Source organism: Pleurodeles waltl, chromosome 2_2 (assembly GCF_031143425.1).
Source record: "Pleurodeles waltl isolate 20211129_DDA chromosome 2_2, aPleWal1.hap1.20221129, whole genome shotgun sequence".
NCBI classification, from domain to species: domain Eukaryota; kingdom Metazoa; phylum Chordata; class Amphibia; order Caudata; family Salamandridae; genus Pleurodeles; species Pleurodeles waltl.
In genome coordinates, this window is record NC_090439.1 from 885389189 (window position 1) to 885401292 (window position 12104).

A 12104-nucleotide genomic window follows, 5' to 3' on the forward strand; every position below is an offset into this window, starting at 1 on the left:
ACAAAGGAGAGACCTTCCACCGTTCTTATGGAAACATGAAAAAAAGAGAAAGACCACTGATCCCTACTGAGTTAAGGAGACATTTAATCATGCTCCTCATGATATTGGGATACAAGGGAAGCAACCTTAGAGCAAACTCCTCAACCGTGTCCATGAGTAGCTTCCACGGGTTCCCACTGATGGTGGCCACTTCTTGAGGTGAACCTCGATGCCCAGGCCCTCGCATGCTGATGCACCGATTACAGCTTGGTTCTCCCACTCACCCTGTGTTACAGGCCCTGTTAAACCACGTATCCATCCCAACACAAAGAAATGTCTAACTTACAAATCATCAACAATCCATTTCTGTAACAACCTGGCGGACAACTTACTAAAGAAAGACCTATCACGCCAATAATTCAGTTATTCACATAACGAATATTTCTAGTTTTGGGTCACACACCACCACCATCTGCTTTGAACGTTAAAAGTAGCAATTGTGTTTGTAACTGTAACGTGGGTGTGTAGGGTCTTGTTTGCACTTCTCTTCTAGGCTGGGTGTGGTTGTTATTCTGTGGCCTGTGCACCCAATTATGTGTTCTGCTTCTTGTTGGTATTGCTCTTACTGTGTAATTAACTTGTGTACTTTGGAGTAAATATTGTTTGCATGCAAGGCTTCTTCGGTGTTTTTCATTTACAAGGACTCAGCTGCTAACCTCCATGTTTGAGGTCCTTCAGAAATTAACAGATCACTCAGTTTTATACTTTTCAGACCCAGTGTGAGCAAACTTAAAAAATATTTTACTCCCTGTGTGCGCAAATGCTGAATGAATTACATTTATTTTGCCCCCAAAGGAGATAAAATAACTCCTATATTAACAATAACACACAGTATGTGCATTACATGCTAACCTGCAATCAATCATATTAATAATAATACTTCATGTTAATAAAGTGCTACGGCCTCTGTTGCATGCAGTCACTGCTGAGGCACCATACACAAAGTCATCTTTGAACCTTCTTAGTTTAGAACTACTTGAGTATTTCATTTTTTAGGGCATCTACTTATGCAAATAACAACAAACGATAAAGATGCTGTTTTTATATGGTTGGAAAAAGGTTATCACTTGCGAAGTAATCATAATGCAGTAATCACAACACAACCGAAAGTAGTCGGCAAATCAGCTGTCCATTCCACTTTAACACAAGTCTGTCATTCATGCAGGACCTAAGAACATCATCTTCATAACCACCATATCCAAACAGCAATGGACTTCATACGCCTGTGTTGATAAATATCTATAATTTGATTATGTGTATATTCTAGATATATATAGTTCTTTAAGAAATGTGTATAGTTACCATTAAATAATAAAATATACAAATACTCTTTAAGCCTGTTTAACAAATGTCTATTTACTCATGGTTAAATGTATATATGTGTGTGTGCATGCATGTATATGTGTATATTTTTCTATGCTTATATGTTCTTAGGTCATTGTATAGTTCCATAGCAAATGTTATCTTAACTATTTTATCAGCAAGCATATCACTATTGAAAAATTGAGGAACGATAAATGAATGTTAGAAAGGTGTGCTTCTAAATTAACATCAAATAATGCAACTCTTGAAAGTCTGTTTATACAATACATCTTTACATCTCATATTATACCCATTCTTATATTCCTTACATATATCCCCTTACTATGTATTTACATATCTATTTATTACCCCAGCCCTACTGTGCTAGTGAGAGAAAAAATAAAACGAAAAATGTTTCAAAAATTAAAAAATAGCACAAAAAAAAGAAAATAATATGTACTCTCTCGTAAGCTTTACTCTGTCTCCCCATCATCCTATGTCTCTATCAATCTATCCTCCATCCCCACACCGACTCATCGCAAACCCATGCTACTACCTTGAGCTCAAAAATAACCCTGCCTAAGCTCTTCCCATCTCTACCGCATCTAGCTCACCCCAAACCTGTTTACTACCATGATCTCCCAAACAACCCTACTAAATTCTCCCTCATTTATCTCATTTTTGATTCATCCAAAACCACTTCTACTACTATGATTCCCTAACCTCTTTCCACAGTCTCTTCCCTCCTCTATCTCTCCTTTACTCATCGCATACCTCATCCTATTACTATAAGCTCCCAATTAACGCTTCTGGATTCTGCCCTCCTCTATCCCTCCATTACTCTAGTCAATCCAACTCACAAACTCACATATCAGAGGCTCAAATTAACTCAAAATAATACTAAAACTGTACTCATATTTTCCTGTGCTAATCCACCACTAATTCCTCTTGGGTTCCGGAGAAGCATGCTACTCGCCAAAAAGCGCTTTGACGCCTCGTCGGGGGTAGTAAGCGCTATATAAATACTATTGCAATCCACAAAAACATGCATTGGTTAGGCAATAAAACTAGAAACTATTTGGAACCAAAAAATAAAAGTTTGCGTTTTCTGAAATTAATATAAATAGTTTCAGATTTTAATGAAAAAAGTGGGAAAGAAATGGAAGAAAAGTGAAGAGGAAGGGTAAGGGTGCAACTCCGTTTTAAAGTTGTGTAAGTGAGGGAACAAAAATGGAGACAAGACCATAACTATTAATCATAGGGTGAAAGGGAGATGAGGCAAAACATGCGAGCCTCTGTCACTCCTAAGGGTGGGTTAAATTCCTGTGCCTACAAGCGGGCCAACCTTGTAAAGGAGTAGGTCCTGGACAGTAGGAGTAGGTCCAGAGCCCCAACACTGCCCAAAGACCCTACCCATGGACGGGAGATACCAACTCAGATCCGATGCAGACCAACACTCAGCGGCACAGTGAGTGAGTGTGCACCAACAAAACGGATGTGCAAAGCGAATATACCACCACAGTACAGCATACTGTGAGAGAATGTTCCAATGAATGAAAACTTGGCCCAATTCCGGAAGAGATCTCTTCCATTGGTTGCCCATGATCCCATGCCAATGATGTGTACACACCCATTAAGCTGTACTTAAACCATTGCTTTTTTAACTAAACTCATTGTGTAATTTGAATATGGGCTTGTCCCTTCACAATTGCATCTCCTTTTCATAACAAAATTAATGATCTGCTTTCCCTCTGCCTCGCTCCAGATGATTTGCCACAGTTGTCAGTGTTTCCAAAGCGCCCCTGTGTGATTAACAGATCAGGTGGCCTGGGTTTGTCTGCAGATACTGATTAGTTATTTTCAAAGGCACAGGAAGATTTTGTGTGCTAAGATCAGAAAAACAATAAAAAGGATTGCATTTGATTGAGAAGCAGAAATTAGAACTTCCCAGTACTGCAGCACTCAAATCTTTTGGTATATGTTGTGAGAAAGATTTAGGGCTTGTGGGACATTTACTGAAGTTAGAGGCTGCTCTCTTATTAGGAACAGAAGTTTCACGGAGGGCAGCAGCCAGGGCCACTGGCATTATGTGATTCCGCGTCTACGTCGTTTCCGCATAATTATGGATATGCTATTTTTGCCACATAATCTACCATCTACTGCTTAAATTCTGGAGATTAACAAAAACATGTTTCTAGCTCAAAAGGATCAAAAGTTACTAAAAATGTGGTGATATGTTTCAGCACTATGCAAGGCCCTTAGCAAAGGTTATCTGGTTATGTTTCAGTTGTTCATTGCTGTATTTAGTTGTTAAACTAATACTAAGCAGATGGAATACTTGCAGACAGTTACACCTTGTGTACAAAGTACAAAATAATGTATTACTATCACAAAATGTGTTGCATTACACCACTTAATTGACCTTTTCTTTCTGCATAATCTAGTCAACACGGTTGCATAATTTGGTCCTCTCCTGATGCATATAACTCCAGTGGCCCTGGTAATAGCTAAATCAGCTCCGACCTATTCAGAGTGACGTCACGCTTTAAGCCTTAGACTTAGACATGCTCATGAGGTCACTCTCAGACTTGGAGTAAAGATCTTCCGATGTATATAGTCAGTACACACTTACCCACGTGATTCTTTCACGGCTGGTAGAACACAATGTTACCAGATTTTCTGGGCGTCCACCAGGTTAGTGTAAAGATAGTGAACCTCTATGGCAGTTGTTTACATTGTGTGTAATTATCCTCAAAACGTGTTAAAGTTCAAGCACTCCTGGGCCAACTTTGTATGTCCCTGGTCAATAGGAAACAATGTAAGTAGGGTTGAGTCATGGCAGTGGCGTAGCGTGGGTTGTCAGCACCCGGGGCAAGGCAAGTAATTTGCGCCCCCTAACCCGGGGCAAGGCAAGTAATTTGCACCCCCTAACCTGTGGATTTAGTCTCTTCCAAGATGTTGCGCCCGGCCCCCCCTGCACCCCCCACGCTACGCCACTGAGTCATGGTACTGACACCTACACGTAGAAAAGTACTGGGTTTATTTATCTTTGCCCAATAGCATTTCAGCCTGTTTTTACTGCCCAGAAACTTGCACGAATGGCATTAGAAAACCAGTCAGTCAACAGATCTGTGTGAAAATATATGTTGTGGTGTTCACTATTTTGATGGGTGCCCAAATAAAGACAGCGCTGTGGCAACCAAGCTTTGCACCGGTCTGCTGGGATGCGCTCGGAAACACCCAGCCATACTCATAGCTTGTAAATGCTACAGAACGAGGACTCTGCAGTTGTAAAAGCTCCAATCCTATGTTGTGTCACTGCCCTCCCTACTCTATTCAGCGCAGTCACCCAGTCAGCATTATCCAGCGTCACCACGTCCACCGCTCCACAATGCGCTGCGCCGAGGAGCTCTGGCGCTCAATACACAGCATGGCCTAAGCTCAGATGGGCAACACAAGGCTGTCTGACACGGAGGGTTTCGCAGTCCGAACCCACCAAACCAGAAGCATGGTCTTGTAATGCACCAGGAATGAGAGGATTTAAATATGCCTTGCACTTCACATTGCCACTAGCGCCATTCAAAAGTGGTGTGAGAAGCCATTCAAAGTAAAATATTTGCTGTAACCTTATGAAAAAAAAAGAAGAAAAAAAAAAAAAAAATCAAAAGCACCCCCCCCCCTCCAAAGCAAGAGGACCAAATACTATTGTGCTGAAAACTGGGCAGTTTACCTCAAAAATCAATGCAGAGCAAATGCAAGGCGGGGTCAATCACTTGCTGCATATTCCAAGCCAAAACTAAAACTTTGGAGTACTGCAAAGGGGAAAAATTGGAATCTGAACCAGACCAGGGTATGTACGCATTACAAGCAGTGTACAAGACACGCTGCTTGCGACTACATGAACCATATTACAATAACTGGACGTTCTGGTGTGCAGTTTCAGGTCTATGCAATGGAAATGTTCCCAGCTTAAACCGATTTTGCTCCAACGAGGGCTTCCGAATTGGAACTGGAATGAGATGGCCAAGACAGCAATGGGTGACGTGGCCGAATATCAAAAACAGGCTGCAGATTGCCATAGATTTAGGTCACCGTACTCATTATCCTCAGATACCGGAATCCTGCGTCTCAAGGGAATGTTCATTTCTTCTTCGTCTGCCTCCTTTCTGTCAGAAAATGACTTCCTGGCAGCAGATGTCCCAGTCTTTAATACCTGCATGTTTGTGGAAGAAGCTTTTCAGTGACATTGTCTATGCGCCAACACGTGCCGTGCCACGTGCAGAGATGTCCAAAATGGCCACCGCCCACAAGGGGTCCCAAGGTGAGAGGTCTCACTGACATAGCAGAACCGCTTTCTAAGACTGAGCGCGAGCCAAGTGTTAGCTCTTGCCTCCATACCGCTCCAGGCAAGATGGTGGCCGGTCCCACGCCTCGCTCTCAGCACCACGAAGGTGGTTGCTACCGTACGCGGAGGGAGTCAAAAGGTTTATTTAACGCGTTTTCCGCCCCGGCAAGCGCTCGCCCCAGCAGGTTGCCGTCACACTGCAGCAACCCCAACTGAGAGCAACAGATTCTTTGACCCTTCCTAAATCCATGTGACCCAACTCCCCCGCCATCACTTGGACAATGAATGGCCTTCTCCAGGACTCTGGGAGACAATAGAAGGGACTCCCTACACATGGCAAATGAGATCTGAGCTGTTTAAAATAATTGATTTATGATGAAACCAAATGCACGGAAAGAGAACTGCCTTTGAATCTGCCTTATAGTTGTGTTTCTACCACTCATGAAGCATCAGTATGGCCATCGTGCACGACACAAAACACTTCCCATGTAGGCCATGCGATGACCCGACATCCTTCCAAACAAGCACAACCAACGGTGTAGCACACTACTCGCCCGCCACAGTACTTTTGCGCCCCATCAGGCGTATGAAGTGCCACACAACTACAACAATACCATAACATACACCGATTCTGAGGCGTTCACTGGCCGTAGTGTACAGCATACAAACCAGTGGCACTACACTTACTGCACACTACTGCCACGGATGCAGGGCTTGGGAAATTCAGTGATGCTACATCAAAGAACTGAGCTGAATGCACTCTGCTAGCAAGAGTGCAGCGGAAAGTAATGGAAAGAAATAACAGTTGAAAAAGTTCTGCCACCATTGTTACTGCGAGGGATTTCTCATATTTGCAAGATCCTAAATATTGCACAGGTGGTGTACACTGGCAATGTTACCACATAATGATACAGCCAGAAACGTAATAGAAGACTCCTATTGGGAAAACAAATAGTGTAAACTGTACCAGCTGTCATTGTGCATGTTCTTTTAACCCATGTTTTATAGTTTTCGACTCGCTACCACCACTAGCGAAGAGTGGAATGCCAAACCTAATTCAAAACGGGAAGAAAAAAAATTGCATTATAGTGGTTTAATGCTCCCCGCACGGAAACCGATAAAGGCATGGTACAAAAAGTCAAAATCATTTCAGGTTGTGCTTCGACAACATCAACAGCGTCACTGGGGCGTTACCGATGCAGCTCCTCAGGGGCGCCGATGCATGACTGGAAGCGCGACTAATAACACCCGCCCCCCCTCCCCTCCCCCCCTCCCCTCTCCCCCCCCCAGGCTGCACTCCGGCCTAAACCGACCACCAGGCGCTTTATTCTCAACCGTAATAACTCTTCTGTCGGGCAAGACATTCACTCTCCGAGGGCTACATAGTTCCATAAGAAATTCCAATGAGGTCATCTACTGGAACCCTGGTCCCTGTGCCAACCACCCTTCCCTCCCCCAGCGGTGACAGGGCTGTGGTAGCTTCCAAGGGCTGTGGTAGCTTCCAACGGCTGAAGGAAGCCAGACCACCACCACGACTAACGTAAAACGTGAGAATTACGCAGCTATATTACACAAAAGCGGATTGTGGTTACTCTAGGCAAGCTACGTAGAGTAGTAACACTTTTACATTTCTGTAGGTGCCATGAGAAGGGCATATTACATTAAACTCATATGTGAATCCATCCTCGAGCAGATATTCTACGCCTGCAAACATCGTTTGCAGTATATCCACGAATAACTCCGAGCCACGGGCTCAGAAGTGAGGACGTGGTCCCAGCCACACAAAACCACTGCTGCAATATGCCCAACCTACACAGACACACATGCATGCCATTGCATGCCACTGAGGCCATAACTCCACAGTCAAGTACCGGCTATGACTGCAAAAGAGAAACTTCTCCAGGGGTTCAGCTGGCACGCATCAACCACAACAGACACGCAACGCACCCGACTAAGACACCGGTATTAAGATTTCACAGCAAGAAATGCACAGCGGTATAAAGTGTGCCGCTAAGCCATGAGCACTACAACGCAGGTGCACATATTAGTGTTGTAAGTGCACCAACACAGGTTACCATCTTCAATACTTCCGCGCGGGGGTATTCCTTAAACTTATATAAACGTCGCATGAAATCAAGCCAGTGTTGTATTTGTTATTATTATTATTTTTTCCCGGGGGGTGGGGTTAACTACATGCTTCTGTGTGCGCTCTGGCACCGGGACGCATCATCGGCCTATGGGGTTACATACAAGCACCCCTTTCATTCACCCCAAGGAGTAAAGCGGGAGCACTGACGTGTGGTAAACAGTCAACTGGGTGGCTTGGCACGGAGCTGCGGCACGCGGGCATCCACCCGAAGGCGTTAACGCTTTCCCACAGCTGCTCATGGGAAAGGCGCAGCCACCCCCCCCCCCCCCCCACCTTTCTAACCCCCCAAGCTGCTGTGAGCTCCAGCCCCTTCCCTGCTGTACCCCAAACTCCTGTTGTAAACGGTCTAAACCTTTACTCCCCCATCGCCGCCCTATTGCGTTGTAGCTGGGTCCACACCATATATCCCGCGTGTGTACAGAGCGTGTTACCAGTTACTTTGACCCAGGAGAGCGATACTGTGGAAAATAATAACAAAAAAATGTTCCATTAAAATACACTGAACGAGACAAGCTCATTTGCTCTTAATTCTCCGTGCCTTAAAAATAAAAACAAAAACAACATCAGAAGCAATGAAAAGGCTGGGAGCAGGGCTCTGAATGCCGGTTACTCGTGACACGACCATCTGCAGGCGGCCTGGTTTTTAACCAGTTTTATACATGCACTCTCACTTGCAACACTTTTGCAGAAAACAGTAGCCAATTAGACAGCAGACTGCACTCCGAGCGCCGGAAACCGCGGGAGGCAGCTATATTCATCTTTAACTTTTGCGTCTGGGGGGGTGAGGAGGGCTCTGCGCACTAATCCATGCGTGTGAAATCTCTGTGGATGTGGCCGGGAGGGAGGAGGCTTGGAGTGGGCGTCACCTCTCCTCTCGCCTGCTGCTCGTCCTACACTCCAGACCTCGCTTTATTTTGTGACATAAAAAGTGCACGAAATCTTAACGGGTCCTCCCTTGAGAACCTCCCTTTCTGAAACTCGAGACCCCTGCGCCCGTGGGAGTTACTGCCGCTTCTGGGACAGCCGTCCGCACCCCGAGCTGATGCACCAGGACACAAAAAGAGAAAGTTAAATAATGGCCATAAATGGTGTGTGTCGTATACCAAGCACCATTTGCAAACCTTCCAAGGCTTAAAAGGATAAATGAAAACATTACTTTGGGCTGGAGACAGTGATTTCTTACTGCAGCCAGCTGAAACAGATAGACTGGACGGAACCAGCGAAAAGTGGCATCACGTTCACGGACAGGCAGGGGTGTCCCAGGCTGCTGATAATGTGTGCCCCGCGAACGTCCCCTCTCGGCAGAGCTCCCGCTACTAGAAAGGGGCGTGGCGCGGGCTGATGGACGCACTAGAAGTGACAAGGAACTTCCTATGTGCGAGGGCGGGAACTGCCTGTTCCCAAATATTTGTTTGGAACTGAGCTGCGTAACACTTGTGTCGTTATCAACTGGGATTACGAATCAAAGTGGATTTACGTCATGGAGGTACCTGAAACAGGTTATATGCGCGCGCACACCGTATTGTAAGCGGACACACAACTACTTCCCTGAGGGATCTGAAAATGGTGATGGCAATCAATCACACAGGAAATCGCAAACAGTAAACATCAAAAACGTCGTTGCACTCTCTCCCACACACTCACCACAGGGCTAGCTCAACATGCTTTCCACACAGGAACATCACGGGCAGCTGACACGCAACGTGGACATCACCCCACATCACAGACACCTAGCAAAATCCCATCACATAAAAAGTATGCACATAAGATGCAGGCAGAACTGGAATAACCCACACCTCTGTGCCATGGAGGTGTCAATCAAACACACACAACTTCCTTAGACGTTTGAGGATAAAGCCAAACACAGAGGAGGTGCTAAAGCACCGTCAGTAAGTCGGACCGAGGTTCCATGTCAATCAATCCCCACACGCCGATCTCCCTCCAGACCGGCGAGGACAGGAAACAAATACACCGCATGCAACAAGAGTGATCTGTGCACCTGCGTGTGCACACAGGGGCGTGGAGACTACACCTCCGGTGACCCCCTTCCACGCACGCACGCACTCACTCACTCCCCGGTGCTGAGCCGCACATGGGGCTGTGCGCGGTTTGCACCCACTGGAGGGAAACGTGAAGTGCGCAGCTCCACCCTCACCTGGCCGTCGGTGTGCAATCAAGGCGGGCTCTAGTAGTCCATTCTCCCGGCACTCCGTGGAATCAGCGGCGGCGGAGGACGGGGAGAACCAGGCGCATCCAACTCCAGCATCAGACGCTCGCTCCTGCCTCCGGGGCCGTGCCTGCCCGCGCGGGGACCCGCCTCCGCCTGACGTCAAAGTCCGGGTCACGTGCAGCATGAAAGCCGAGAGAGCATTGGTTGTCTTAGCAACGCCGACAGGCCTCGGAAATCATTCTCCAGCGGCGCCCGTCACCCTGTGTGCCTGCGAGTGCGGCTCAGGCACGACGCAGCCCCGGCACCAGCCTGGGAGTGACTGCTGCCCGTCACAGGCTAACCCCCTCAGTGCAGCAGGAGACTCCAGGAGCTCCAGGGGGATCTTCCCGGCGAGGGATGAATCCCACAGGTGCCGATATCGACTCGATTGTTCCAAAATAAATCTAACATCTAAAATCTTTCACCGAGTACGGCGGCGTGGCCTTATAGCGGTGAATAGAATACATCATTTATCTATCGCGTCATCTGTGAAACCAAATAGAAGGCTGAAGTGGTTTTAAGCGATAAACGAGGTTATGATTAAATAGAACTTCTAAAGCATTTTATGTAACAATGTTGTCAGATGTGTAAAATCAACCAACATTTCTCTCATTAATTTATTCCTCTTCCAATGCTCTTTAAACGCCGTGTACAATACGCATTAATTCTGACACGTAATTTCACGTGTTTTTTTAATCCTCGTATACGTGCGATTCATTTTTGCAACAATTATTAGCATAATTACTGTATGGAGAATCGAATATTTACTTCTTGCCGTCGTCATAGATGGAGTTATCGCTATGACTTGTTTTTGTCTCTTTCTCACCCAACTTTCAGTTGTTGCCCCCACCTTCAACATGGTATATTACCGAGAGTTGCAGAGCACGCTTTCACCCAGGATGGTATCCTAGCAGAAAAAGGATATCCTGGCAAGATCCACAAGAGAACACTCCTTAACTAATTACAAAAAATAAAGCTCTTCCTTTCATCCCGTGGTAGACCCAATGTCAGTCAATGAAGCTGGCTTATCATAATCATAATCTTCCACATTTAAACGAGATCATTTTTTCCCCCAATACACTTTGACTGATTGCTTCGAGAAATACTCACACACCATTCCATGACGAAGTGTAAAAACAGTAGTCTTGTTAACTTAAGTACAACTTTAGCATAACATCAACTTACTCAGTAGCTCAATTCTCCATGTGTATCATTCACCCCCAATTCTCCATACCCAGCCCTCATTTTTCAACTGTCATTCACTGCCTTCCTTTCATTCCCTTAGTCTCTCTGTCACTCACCCCACCAAGCATCCTCCAAATGCAGCCTCCTTTGTTCTAAAGATCCACACACTGTCTTCCCCTCCCATGTGCTCCCCTCCTTCCCTGCCTCCGAGGGGAGGATAACCTGAAAACCGTAACTTCAAAACGGTCATAGCAACAAACCGGCAACACTGCAGATCAAATGTTATGGCCTCTCTAATTCGAGCCACTGCACCTCTCTCCATCTCCCACCCTTTCAGAATCCTCCCCCAAATCTCACCAATCCCCAATACAACTTGCCATAGAAAGAAATCACAGCCAGCTACCCTGATATCGTTTTAGGAGATAGATACTTGTTAATCAAAGACAGAATAAAACTAATTACTCTTTCTTCCTGCCGCCTTGTTCCTGAGCTGGCTGCATCTGCAAACTCCTCTCAAAACTCCTAAACTCCCTCCATGCCAACTGATATCTTCTCTTCGAATCTGGTAATTACTTTCCTGCCAGTCCAGTCACTCTCACTCTCTCCATGACCAAATGTTGTGCGGAAGCTGCGTCTTCCTGTTTCTCGCTCCTGGTGCCAGCTGTTGAAACCTCTGCCACTGTGAACGAGATAATCAATCAATCAGTAAATTTTTAGAGCGCGCTACTCACCCGAGAGGGTCTCAAGGCGCTGGAGAGAGGGTGGGGGAGTTACTGCTGCTCGAAAAGCCATGTCTTGAGGAGTTTCCTGAAGGCGAGATGGTCCTGGGTAGTTCTTAGGTGTGCGGGGAGGGAGTTCCATGCTTTGGCTGCCAG

General features: G+C 45.9%; 1 protein-coding gene across 4 annotated transcripts in view; it reads right to left on the reverse strand.

Annotated features, from left to right (window-relative positions):
* NCALD (neurocalcin delta) overlaps positions 1 to 10218 on the reverse strand; it is a 186056-nt gene extending 175838 nt beyond the window's left edge. Inside the window, exon 1 of one of the 4 annotated variants that reach the window (XM_069220570.1) lies at positions 9991 to 10218. The gene's annotated coding sequence lies outside the window, so the exon portion shown is untranslated. Of the gene's footprint in view, positions 1 to 8991; positions 9120 to 9990 lie in introns of those variants that run through there. The other 3 variants (XM_069220569.1, XM_069220571.1, XM_069220572.1) reach the window with 3 other exon arrangements.
* Positions 10219 to 12104: the final 1886 nt, after the last annotated feature.